The sequence below is a fragment of the Drosophila sechellia genome, unplaced genomic scaffold, assembly GCF_004382195.2.
Source record: "Drosophila sechellia strain sech25 unplaced genomic scaffold, ASM438219v1 U_258, whole genome shotgun sequence".
Taxonomy (NCBI): domain Eukaryota; kingdom Metazoa; phylum Arthropoda; class Insecta; order Diptera; family Drosophilidae; genus Drosophila; species Drosophila sechellia.
In genome coordinates, this window is record NW_022611199.1 from 20718 (window position 1) to 32010 (window position 11293).

The 11293-nt window shown below is 42.6% G+C and overlaps 1 pseudogene; it reads left to right on the forward strand.

Annotated features, from left to right (window-relative positions):
• The first annotated feature begins 3183 nt into the window (after positions 1 to 3183).
• LOC116802943 lies at positions 3184 to 3363 on the forward strand (annotated as a pseudogene).
• The last annotated feature ends 7930 nt before the right edge of the window (positions 3364 to 11293 follow it).

The following is an 11293-nucleotide window of genomic DNA, read 5'->3' on the forward strand; positions in this document are numbered from 1 at the left end:
AAAATTATATATTAAATGTGGAAATATTATCATATGGCGCTTGGTTTTATGTTATATATACCAGAGAGATATATGAAAAGAGATAAATTTTAAATTTATCTTCAAAATGCAAATGATTTAACTTAATATTTATATTGGTTAAACAAAAATTGTACATGTGTGGATACAATAATTATGTATGTTGGAAATAAAATGATATTTTATAATGAAATATGTATATATAAAAGATAAAATTATAGAAACATATATATTACAATAATTATATGAAATTCTTGTTATATTGGTAAAACAAGTATAAATTAAAAATGAAAATATGGATTACGAATGCTATATAAAAATGGCCGTAATCGAATAGATTTATTTACTTATATTATATATTTAAAATTTTTACCCAAAGGCGAAATATTGAATTTTATTCAATAAATAAAAATCATGGAATTATATAAAGTGAAAAATCTATATATCTATTATATTGCTTATTTCGATTCAAAAAATATGAATGGAATATGAAGGAAAACATTATTCTGGTTGATCCTGCCAGTAGTTATATGCTTGTCTCAAAGATTAAGCCATGCATGTCTAAGTACACACGAATTAAAAGTGAAACCGCAAAAGGCTCATTATATCAGTTATGGTTCCTTAGATCGTTAACAGTTACTTGGATAACTGTGGTAATTCTAGAGCTAATACATGCAATTAAAACATGAACCTTATGGGACATGTGCTTTTATTAGGCTAAAACCAAGCGATCGCAAGATCGTTATATTGGTTGAACTCTAGATAACATGCAGATCGTATGGTCTTGTACCGACGACAGATCTTTCAAATGTCTGCCCTATCAACTTTTGATGGTAGTATCTAGGACTACCATGGTTGCAACGGGTAACGGGGAATCAGGGTTCGATTCCGGAGAGGGCCTAGAAACGGCTACCACAGGAAGGCAGCAGCGCGTAAATTACCCACTCCCAGCTCGGGGAGGTAGTGACGAAAAATAACAATACAGGACTCATATCCGAGGCCCTGTAATTGGAATGAGTACACTTTAAATCCTTTAACAAGGACCAATTGGAGGGCAAGTCTGGTGCCAGCAGCCGCGGTAATTCCAGCTCCAATAGCGTATATTAAAGTTGTTGCGGTTAAAACGTTCGTAGTTGAACTTGTGCTTCATACGGGTAGTACAACTTACAATTGTGGTTAGTACTATACCTTTATGTATGTAAGCGTATTACCGGTGGAGTTCTTATATGTGATTAAATACTTGTATTTTTTATATGTTCCTCCTATTTAAAAACCTGCACTAGTGCTCTTAAACGAGTGTTATTGTGGGCCGGTACTATTACTTTGAACAAATTAGAGTGCTTAAAGCAGGCTTCAAATGCCTGAATATTCTGTGCATGGGATAATGAAATAAGACCTCTGTTCTGCTTTCATTGGTTTTCAGATCAAGAGGTAATGATTAATAGAGCAGTTTGGGGGCATTAGTATTACGACGCGAGAGGTGAAATTCTTGGACCGTCGTAAGACTAACTTAAGCGAAAGCATTTGCCAAGATGTTTTCATTAATCAAGACGAAAGTTAGAGGTTCGAAGGCGATCAGATACCGCCCTAGTTCTAAACATAAACGATGCCAGCATAGCAATTGGGTGTAGCTACTTTTATGGCTCTCTCAGTCGCTTCCCGGGAAACCAAAGCTTTGGGCTCCGGGGGAAGTATGGTTGCAAAGCTGAAACTTAAAGGAATTGACGGAAGGGCACCACCAGGAGTGGAGCTGCGGCTTAATTTGACTCAACACGGGAAAACTTACCAGGTCCGAACATAAGTGTGTAAGACAGATTGATAGCTCTTCTCGAATCTATGGGTGGTGGTGCATGGCCGTTCTTAGTTCGTGGAGTGATTTGTCTGGTTAATTCCGATAACGAACGAGACTCAAATATATTAAATAGATATCTTCAGGATTATGGTGCTGAAGCTTATGTAGCCTTCATTCATGGTGGCAGTAAAATGTTTATTGTGTTTGAATGTGTTTATGTAAGTGGAGCCGTACCTGTTGGTTTGTCCCATTATAAGGACACTAGCTTCTTAAATGGACAAATTGCGTCTAGCAATAATGAGATTGAGCAATAACAGGTCTGTGATGCCCTTAGATGTCCTGGGCTGCACGCGCGCTACAATGAAAGTATCAACGTGTATTTCCTAGACCCGAGAGGTCCGGGTAAACCGCTGAACCACTTTCATGCTTGGGATTGTGAACTGAAACCTGTTCACATGAACTTGGAATTCCCAGTAAGTGTGAGTCATTAACTCGCATTGATACGTCCCTGCCCTTTGTACACACCGCCCGTCGCTACTACCGATTGAATTATTTAGTGAGGTCTCCGGACGTGATCACTGTGACGCCTTGCGTGTTACGGTTGTTTCGCAAAAGTTGACCGAACTTGATTATTTAGAGGAAGTAAAAGTCGTAACAAGGTTTCCGTAGGTGAACCTGCGGAAGGATCATTATTGTATAATATCCTTATCGTTAATAAATATTTGTTATAATACAAATAAATACAATTTACCAAAATAAAATATTACAAAATGATTCCACGGAATCAAAAGTTAAAGTCAAAATAAAATGAAGATGGCTTTTATTTTATATGTGGGGCTTGGCAACCTCATAAAAAGACTTTAACATTATTAATGTTGCTGTGCGTATTTGTGGCAGTACTTACTACAACAACGGCGTTTCCTATAAAACAATTCTCGAAATGGAAATCGAAGAAACTAAACTAAATTCGAAAGTAGAAGTCGAATTAAAATAAAATAATTTTTGAATGTTGGTAATCAAAATAAGTGTGTGTGTATATGGACCATAATATACACGCGTTGCGATATGTATTTGTTCATCTATTTATGAGCATACGTTGGCTAATGCAACAACCTAAAATAAAAATGTTTGTACCTGTCATCCATCAGGTTAATGTTTTATATAAATTTTGCAGTATGTGTCACCCAAAATAGCAAACCATAACCAGATTATTATGATACTAATGCTTATATGAAACTAAGACATTTCGCAACATTTATTTTAGGTATAAAAAATAAATTTATTGAAGGAATTGATATATGCCAGTAAAATGGTGTAATTTTTAATTTCTTTCAATAAAAACAATATTGACATTATATAAAATTGAATTATAAAACTCTAAGCGGTGGAATCACTCGGCTCATGGGTCGATGAAGAACGCAGCAAACTGTGCGTCATCGTGTGAACTGCAGGACACATGAACATCGACATTTTGAACGCATATCGCAGTCCATGCTGTTATGTACTTTAATTAATTTTATAGTGCTGCTTGGACTACATATGGTTGAGGGTTGTAAGACTATGCTAATTAAGTTGTTTATAAATTTTTTATAAGCATATGGTATATTATTGGATTAAATAATGATTTTATTCATAATATTAAAAAGAAATGAAAACATTATCTCACATTTGAATGTGAAAAACGAAGAGAAATATTTTCTTTTTCAATCAAATAATACTGAGAAATGATCTAGCATAAAAATTGAAATATTTTCATCTAGAATTGTCTCTTATTAATGATTCGGAAAAGAAAAATCTTGGTTTTGTTATTATTCTTCGTTGGTTCGTTAAATGGATAAAAATGACTTTGCTTACAAGAATATTGGAACTATTTATAACGAATTTAATTGATTGTTTATCATTTATATATAAAGAATTTATGGCAAATATAAGTTATATATACAACCTCAACTCATATGGGACTACCCCTGAATTTAAGCATATTAATTAGGGGAGGAAAAGAAACTAACAAGGATTTCTTAGTAGCGGCGAGCGAAAGAAAACAGTTCAGCACTAAGTCACTTTGTCTATATGGCAAATGTGAGATGCAGTGTATGGAGCGTCAATATTCTAGTATGAGAAATTAATGATTTAGTCCTTCTTAAATGAGGCCATTTACCCATAGAGGGTGCCAGGCCCGTATAACGTTAATGATTGCTAGATGATGTTTCCAAAGAGTCGTGTTGCTTGATAGTGCAGCACTAAGTGGTGGTAAACTCCATCTAAAACTAAATATAACCATGAGACCGATAGTAAACAAGTACCGTGAGGGAAAGTTGAAAAGAATCTGAATAGAGAGTTAAACAGTACGTGAAACTGCTTAGAGGTTAAGCCCGATGAACCTGAATATCCGTTATGGAAAATTCATCATTAAAATTGTAATATTTAAATAATATTATTAAGAATAATGTGCATTTTTTCCATATAAGGACATTGTAATCTATTAGCATATCCCAAATTTATCATAAAATATAACTTATAGTTTATTCCAATTAAATTGCTTGCATTTTAACACAGAATAAATGTTATTAATTTGATAAAGTGCTGATAGATTTATATTATTACAGAGCGTTAATTTTTCGGAATTATATAATGGCATAATTATCATTGATTTTTGTGTTTATTATATGCTCTTGTATGATTAACAATGCGAAAGATTCAGGATACCTTCGGGACCCGTCTTGAAACACGGACCAAGGAGTCTAACATATGTGCAAGTTATTGGGATGTAAACCTAATAGCGTAATTAACTTGACTAATAATGGGATTAGTTTTTTAGCTATTTATAGCTAATTAACACAATCCCGGGGCGTTCTATATAGTTATGTATAATGTATATTTATATTATTTATGCCTCTAACTGGAACGTACCTTGAGCATATATGCTGTGACCCGAAAGATGGTGAACTATACTTGATCAGGTTGAAGTCAGGGGAAACCCTGATGGAAGACCGAAACAGTTCTGACGTGCAAATCGATTGTCAGAATTGAGTATAGGGGCGAAAGACCAATCGAACCATCTAGTAGCTGGTTCCTTCCGAAGTTTCCCTCAGGATAGCTGGTGCATTTTAATATTATATAAAATAATCTTATCTGGTAAAGCGAATGATTAGAGGCCTTAGGGTCGAAACGATCTTAACCTATTCTCAAACTTTAAATGGGTAAGAACCTTAACTTTCTTGATATGAAGTTCAAGGTTATGATATAATGTGCCCAGTGGGCCACTTTTGGTAAGCAGAACTGGCGCTGTGGGATGAACCAAACGTAATGTTACGGTGCCCAAATTAACAACTCATGCAGATACCATGAAAGGCGTTGGTTGCTTAAAACAGCAGGACGGTGATCATGGAAGTCGAAATCCGCTAAGGAGTGTGTAACAACTCACCTGCCGAAGCAACTAGCCCTTAAAATGGATGGCGCTTAAGTTGTATACCTATACATTACCGCTAAAGTAGATGATTTATATTACTTGTGATATAAATTTTGAAACTTTAGTGAGTAGGAAGGTACAATGGTATGCGTAGAAGTGTTTGGCGTAAGCCTGCATGGAGCTGCCATTGGTACAGATCTTGGTGGTAGTAGCAAATAATCGAATGAGACTGGAGGACTGAAGTGGAGAAGGGTTTCGTGTGAACAGTGGTTGATCACGAGTTAGTCGGTCCTAAGTTCAAGGCGAAAGCCGAAAATTTTCAAGTAAAACAAAAATGCCTAACTATATAAACAAAGCGAATATAATACACTTGAATAATTTTGAACGAAAGGGAATACGGTTCCAATTCCGTAACCTGTTGAGTATCCGTTTGTTATTAAATATGGGCCTCGTGCTCATCCTGGCAACAGGAACGACCATAAAGAAGCCGTCGAGAGATATCGGAAGAGTTTTCTTTTCTGTTTTATAGCCGTACTACACATGGAAGTCTTTCGCAGAGAGATATGGTAGATGGGCTAGAAGAGCATGACATATACTGTTGTGTCGATATTTTCTCCTCGGACCTTGAAAATTTATGGTGGGGACACGCAAACTTCTCAACAGGCCGTACCAATATCCGCAGCTGGTCTCCAAGGTGAAGAGTCTCTAGTCGATAGAATAATGTAGGTAAGGGAAGTCGGCAAATTAGATCCGTAACTTCGGGATAAGGATTGGCTCTGAAGATTGAGATAGTCGGGCTTGATTGGGAAACAATAACATGGTTTATGTGCTCGTTCTGGGTAAATAGAGTTTCTAGCATTTATGTTAGTTACTTGTTCCCCGGATAGTTTAGTTACGTAGCCAATTGTGGAACTTTCTTGCTAAAATTTTTAAGAATACTATTTGGGTTAAACCAATTAGTTCTTATCAATTATAACGATTATCAATTAACAATCAATTCAGAACTGGCACGGACTTGGGGAATCCGACTGTCTAATTAAAACAAAGCATTGTGATGGCCCTAGCGGGTGTTGACACAATGTGATTTCTGCCCAGTGCTCTGAATGTCAAAGTGAAGAAATTCAAGTAAGCGCGGGTCAACGGCGGGAGTAACTATGACTCTCTTAAGGTAGCCAAATGCCTCGTCATCTAATTAGTTTTTTTTTTTTTTTTTTTTTTTTTCTTAGCGTGCGTTTATTTATTTAAAATCTGTCCTAGTGGACAATAATTAAATGGTTTTGCGGGGGAACATTAGCTTAAGGGATACTATTGTACATGTATTTGTGGCGGGTTTTATATGTGTTGTCTATTGTTGTGGAAGATCGAGAGGGTGTCTCCTCATGAGACGTCTGCTTGTTTGGCTATTGTCTAACAGGTTGGTGGCGAGGTGGTTAGGGTGGTTTTCGAGCCTTTTCAGGTATCTCTCGCTGAGCCTGGAGATTTCATCAGCGACTTGTGGGTTCCAAGTTCCCTATGTATGGCGACATTCTCGTGGTAGGGATGCGCATTACAGGCAATTCTCAAGCACCTATTCTGGAACCGCTGTATACGCAGGCGATTCGTGTGGCTTGCCGTGCCCCATAGCTGTATCCGTAGGTCCAGATGGGCTTGAGAATTGCCTTGTACACCAGGATTTTGTGGTTCTGCCTTAGCTTGGACCCTCTCCCAATAAGCCAATGCATCTGCCTCAGACGCGCATCGGCCTGTATGCGTTTGCTGACGATGTGGGGACGCCAAGTGAGCCTGCGGTCCAGGGTAAGTCCTAGGTACTTGGGTGCGGGTGCGTTGGGAATGATGACTCCGTTTAGCGTGACCGGTGGGCAGTCTCCTCTCCTTAGTGCAAATGTTGTTTGGGTAGATTTTTCCGCGTTCACTACGATGTTCCACCTGCTGAGCCAGGGATGTAGCGCGTCCATTTGCCTTTGGATTGTTTCGGAGGCTTCTCGTGGGTCGGATGAGGAGGCGAGGAAAGCCGTGTCATCTGCATAAGTCGCTATAGTTAGGTTCCTGGAGGGGATTATGGGAAGGTCTGCGGTGTAAAGGGTGTACAGTATTGGTCCGAGCACACTGCCTTGCGGAACTCCAGCTCTGATCAGTCTGGGTAGGCTTATTGCACTTCCGCATCTGACTTGGAATGCTCTTCCCTAGTGTAGGATTTGAGGAGGGTAAAATGGGGGCTTGGGAGGTAGGATTTGAGTTTATGGAGGAGTCCAGGATGCCAAACTCTGTCGAATGCCTGCTTCACGTCGAGCATTACAGCGCAGCAGTATTTCTTTTGCTCGAATGCCTCGAGGATCCGTTCGACTAGCCGGTGGCATTGCTCTGGTGTTCCGTGGGAGCGCCTGAAGCCAAACTGGTGATCGGGGATCAAACCAGCCTCATCCAGTACTGGCAATACTCTGCGCAAAAATACTCTTTCGAGTATTTTGGAGAGGATTGCCAGCAAATAATCGGACGATAGGAGGCGAGATTGGCTTCAGGCTTACCAGGCTTGAGGAGGACAATAACCTCTGCTCTTTTCCACTCTTCCGGGAAGTACCTAGCCGGAAGCAGCTGTTGTAAATGCTGGCCAGCATTTGTGTGCAGCGGGATGGGAGCATTTTTAGGGCCGCCGCATCTATACGATCCAGGCCTGGAGATTTGTTGTTCTTCAGTAGAGCAATCTCCTGCGCAACTTCCTCAGGGTCGACTGGTTCCAACGGGGGACCGGGAGAGCTTGGGCTATTGAGAAACCGGGCTGTTTCAGCATGTTCTTCGGCAGTGCAGCAGTCGAACGGAGAGAAGGCGTTGTAAAGGTGTTCGGCGAAAGCTTCTGCTCTTTCAGCATCCGAAAGGCACCAGGATCCATCTGCTTTGCGCACTGCGGAAACCTTTTTGGCTGGTCGTTTAATGTGGCGGGTGACGTTCCACAGATTGTGGACTGGGTCCCGGGAGAGAGTTCCTCGAGGAATCTGAGGAAGGAGTCCTGGCGTAGGCTGGAGATCTTGTCCTTCAACTCCTTTGTGGCGTGATTGAGCGCTGTTTTGTCTCTTGGATTGCGCGTCAAGAACCAAACTCTCCTGAGACGCCTCTTCTCAGTCACGAGTGCCGCAATTTCCGGGGACCAGAGGTGGAGGTCCCTGCTAGGTGTTCTCGCAGTCTTTGGTGGCGGTGGGCTTGCGAATTCCGCAGCGTTTTGCATCTGCCTGGTGAGATTCCCGATAGCTTCATCAATGTTCCTGGGTGTGTTGAGGATGGGGTTCGGATTGACGGTGGAGAGCATCCAGGACGCGAACTTGGCGGCGTCGGTATATTTTCCAGTGAGCCTTCTGAGCGGGGTTTTCCTGAGGACTGGCGTGTTGATTAGCACGTTTATTGCACAGTGGTCTGACAGGAGATCAGCATTTGTTGTGCAGCTGATCTTCGCATGCCCTATGCCTTTCGACACAGCAAAGTCCAGTAGGTCTGGAGTCTTGAGGGGATTCGTTGGCCAGTGAGTGGGCTCGCCAGTGGAGTGGCAGTCCAGTCGGTGGCGTTGCAGGTACCAAACAGAGTTTTCCCTTTGGGGTTGTTGGCGCGCGATCCCCACCAAGAATGTTTGGCGTTATAATCTCCAGCTGCTATGAAGCGGGGCCCAAAATGCTCGAAGAACTCACTGAGGTGAGATGCTGTTATGCGGTATCTGGGGGGAAAGTAGACCGCTCCAATGTCTAAATCTCCTTGCGGGCTGACAATCCTGATGACAGGACATTGTGCCCAGTCTTGCTGAAACGCGGGCAGCTCTAGGTATTGAATACCGCTCCTGATGAGGATGGCTGCTCCACCGCGTGCTCTGCCAGAAGGATGGTCTGCATGGATGAGGTCATATCCGCTGATATTAAAGTGGGATCTGGGGGAGAAGTGGGTTTCGGCTACGAGTAGGATATCGATCTGGTGGGTCTTCAGATGGTGCTCGACTATGGCCTTGCTGTTCTGCAGGCCGTTCGCATTCCAGACGACTAGGTGGAGCTTTAGTTGCATGACTTGCTGTTGAGAATGGTGGCCACCAGCTGTGTCATCTGGGTGAACATGCGCTCCATCATCCTTTCCATCATTCCTTCCATGCGAGCGAACATCGCTTCTATCTGACCGGGTGTGGGGTTTCTGTTTGGGTTTGGACTGGGGTTGTGGGATTCTGCGGTGCTGCGTGCACTCCGTTGAGGGCGTCTCGGTAGCTCCTGCCAGAGGTGACGTTTGGTGATGCCACGGGCGGCGCCTTGTTAGCATTAGCGACGGGCCTTGTTTTCGGAGCAGCGAGTGCTTTGGCCCTTTTGTATGCAGGGCATCCCTTGAAAGACGCAGGATGGTCCGCCTGGCAGTGGAAGCAGCACGCTTTGTCGTCCTCCTCTTCTCACATGCCCTCGATTCGTGAGGGCCTCCACACTTTACACATCGGTATTCCAGGAAGCAGTAACGCTGTGTATGACCGAATCCTTGGCACCTGAAGCATTGAGGCACGTCGTTGAACTTCTGCGGCGGTTCAATGGTTACTACCGACCTGCAGATCCGCTTGACTTGGTAGACGTCTTTGTTGTTGCTGGAAGGCTCCAGGTTGGCGAAGAATATTCCCAGCGGTTCTTTAGTTCTTCTGCCAATGGGATTGTGCAGATCTCTAACAGCGTGCCCTTGTCTGCGAAGGTCTTCAATGATTTCCTCACGATCGGTGGAGTGGTGGAGTCCTTTGATGACAACCTTGTATGCACGTTCATCTTTCGGCTGGAAAGTCCGATGCCTCTTGTTTTGGGCCACAAGTTGGAGACGCAGAGCTGTATAGGACTCTTTGTCCGGCATCATGACACGTACGTTGTTGCCATTCACGGTCTTGTAGGTAAAATTGTTCTTCGGGCCTACAAGAGTCGTGATCATCTTGACGAGTGCCGAGATGTTGGTCACATCGGGGATAAAAATCGGAGGTGGCTTGATGGTCTTCGGGGTGGGCTTTGGTTTCTCGGGGTCTTGGGCTTGGAATCGTCTTTAGGTCCGGGTTCGTCATCAGAGCTCTCTTGGTCGTACTCGTCTTCTTCGGTCGAGAGTAAAGCGAAGGCGTTGTTGGCGAGCTTCTTGCGCAGAGCTGCGCTAGTGCTTGGCTTATCTTCCAGCTCCTCTCCCTGTGCTTTCTTTGCCGGTTTTCGCTTTATCTCGCCCGGCTCTGTATGCGAGGTGCTTCCCGCTGCTGGAGCTGCTCTTGCGTGTTCTCAGAGCCTTTTTGCGTGGTGTTGTTCCAAGCTTGTGGGTGCGCGGGGGGCCTGCCAGTCCATCTTCTCCAAAGTTGATAAGGAGTGAGGAGGGGGGGGGGGGGGAAGCTGGGCACCGTAAGCCGGTGAGCCAGGCAGCACGTGGCTGCTGCTTTGCAATTATACCGCTGCTTCGAGCACTGGGTTTTTTGCGCTGATAACACGCACACTCGGGTGTGCGATGGTGTTAGTGCGAACTACCGTTAGGTACGTTGGCTGGGCCAATCAAAACGCGCGACAAGATCACGCGACGCGAAGTGGCTGGGCACAAGTAACGGGACTTACAACTGTGAACAATTTGCTAACAATTTGCTAACAATTTGCTGTCGATCCGCAGGCACGTCTGCACTCGTCGAGTGTTCGATCGCGACTGATCAATTAGTGACGCGCATGAAGGATTAACGAGATTCCTACTGTCCCTATCTACTATCTAGCGAAACGCACAGCCAAGGGAACGGGCTTGGAATAATTAGCGGGGAAAGAAGACCCTTTTGAGCTTGACTCTAATCTGGCAGTGTAAGGAAGACATAAGAGGTGTAGAATATGGGAGATATTAGACCTCGGTTTGGTATCGTCAATGAAATACCACTACTCTTATTGTTTCCTTACTTACTTGATTAAATGGAACGTGTATCATTTCCTAGCCATTATACGGATATATTTATTATATCTTATGGTATTGGGTTTTGATGCAAGCTTCTTGATCAAAGTATCACGAGTTTGTTATATAATCGCAAACAAATTCTTTAATAAAACGATGCATTTATGTTTTTTGATTTGAAA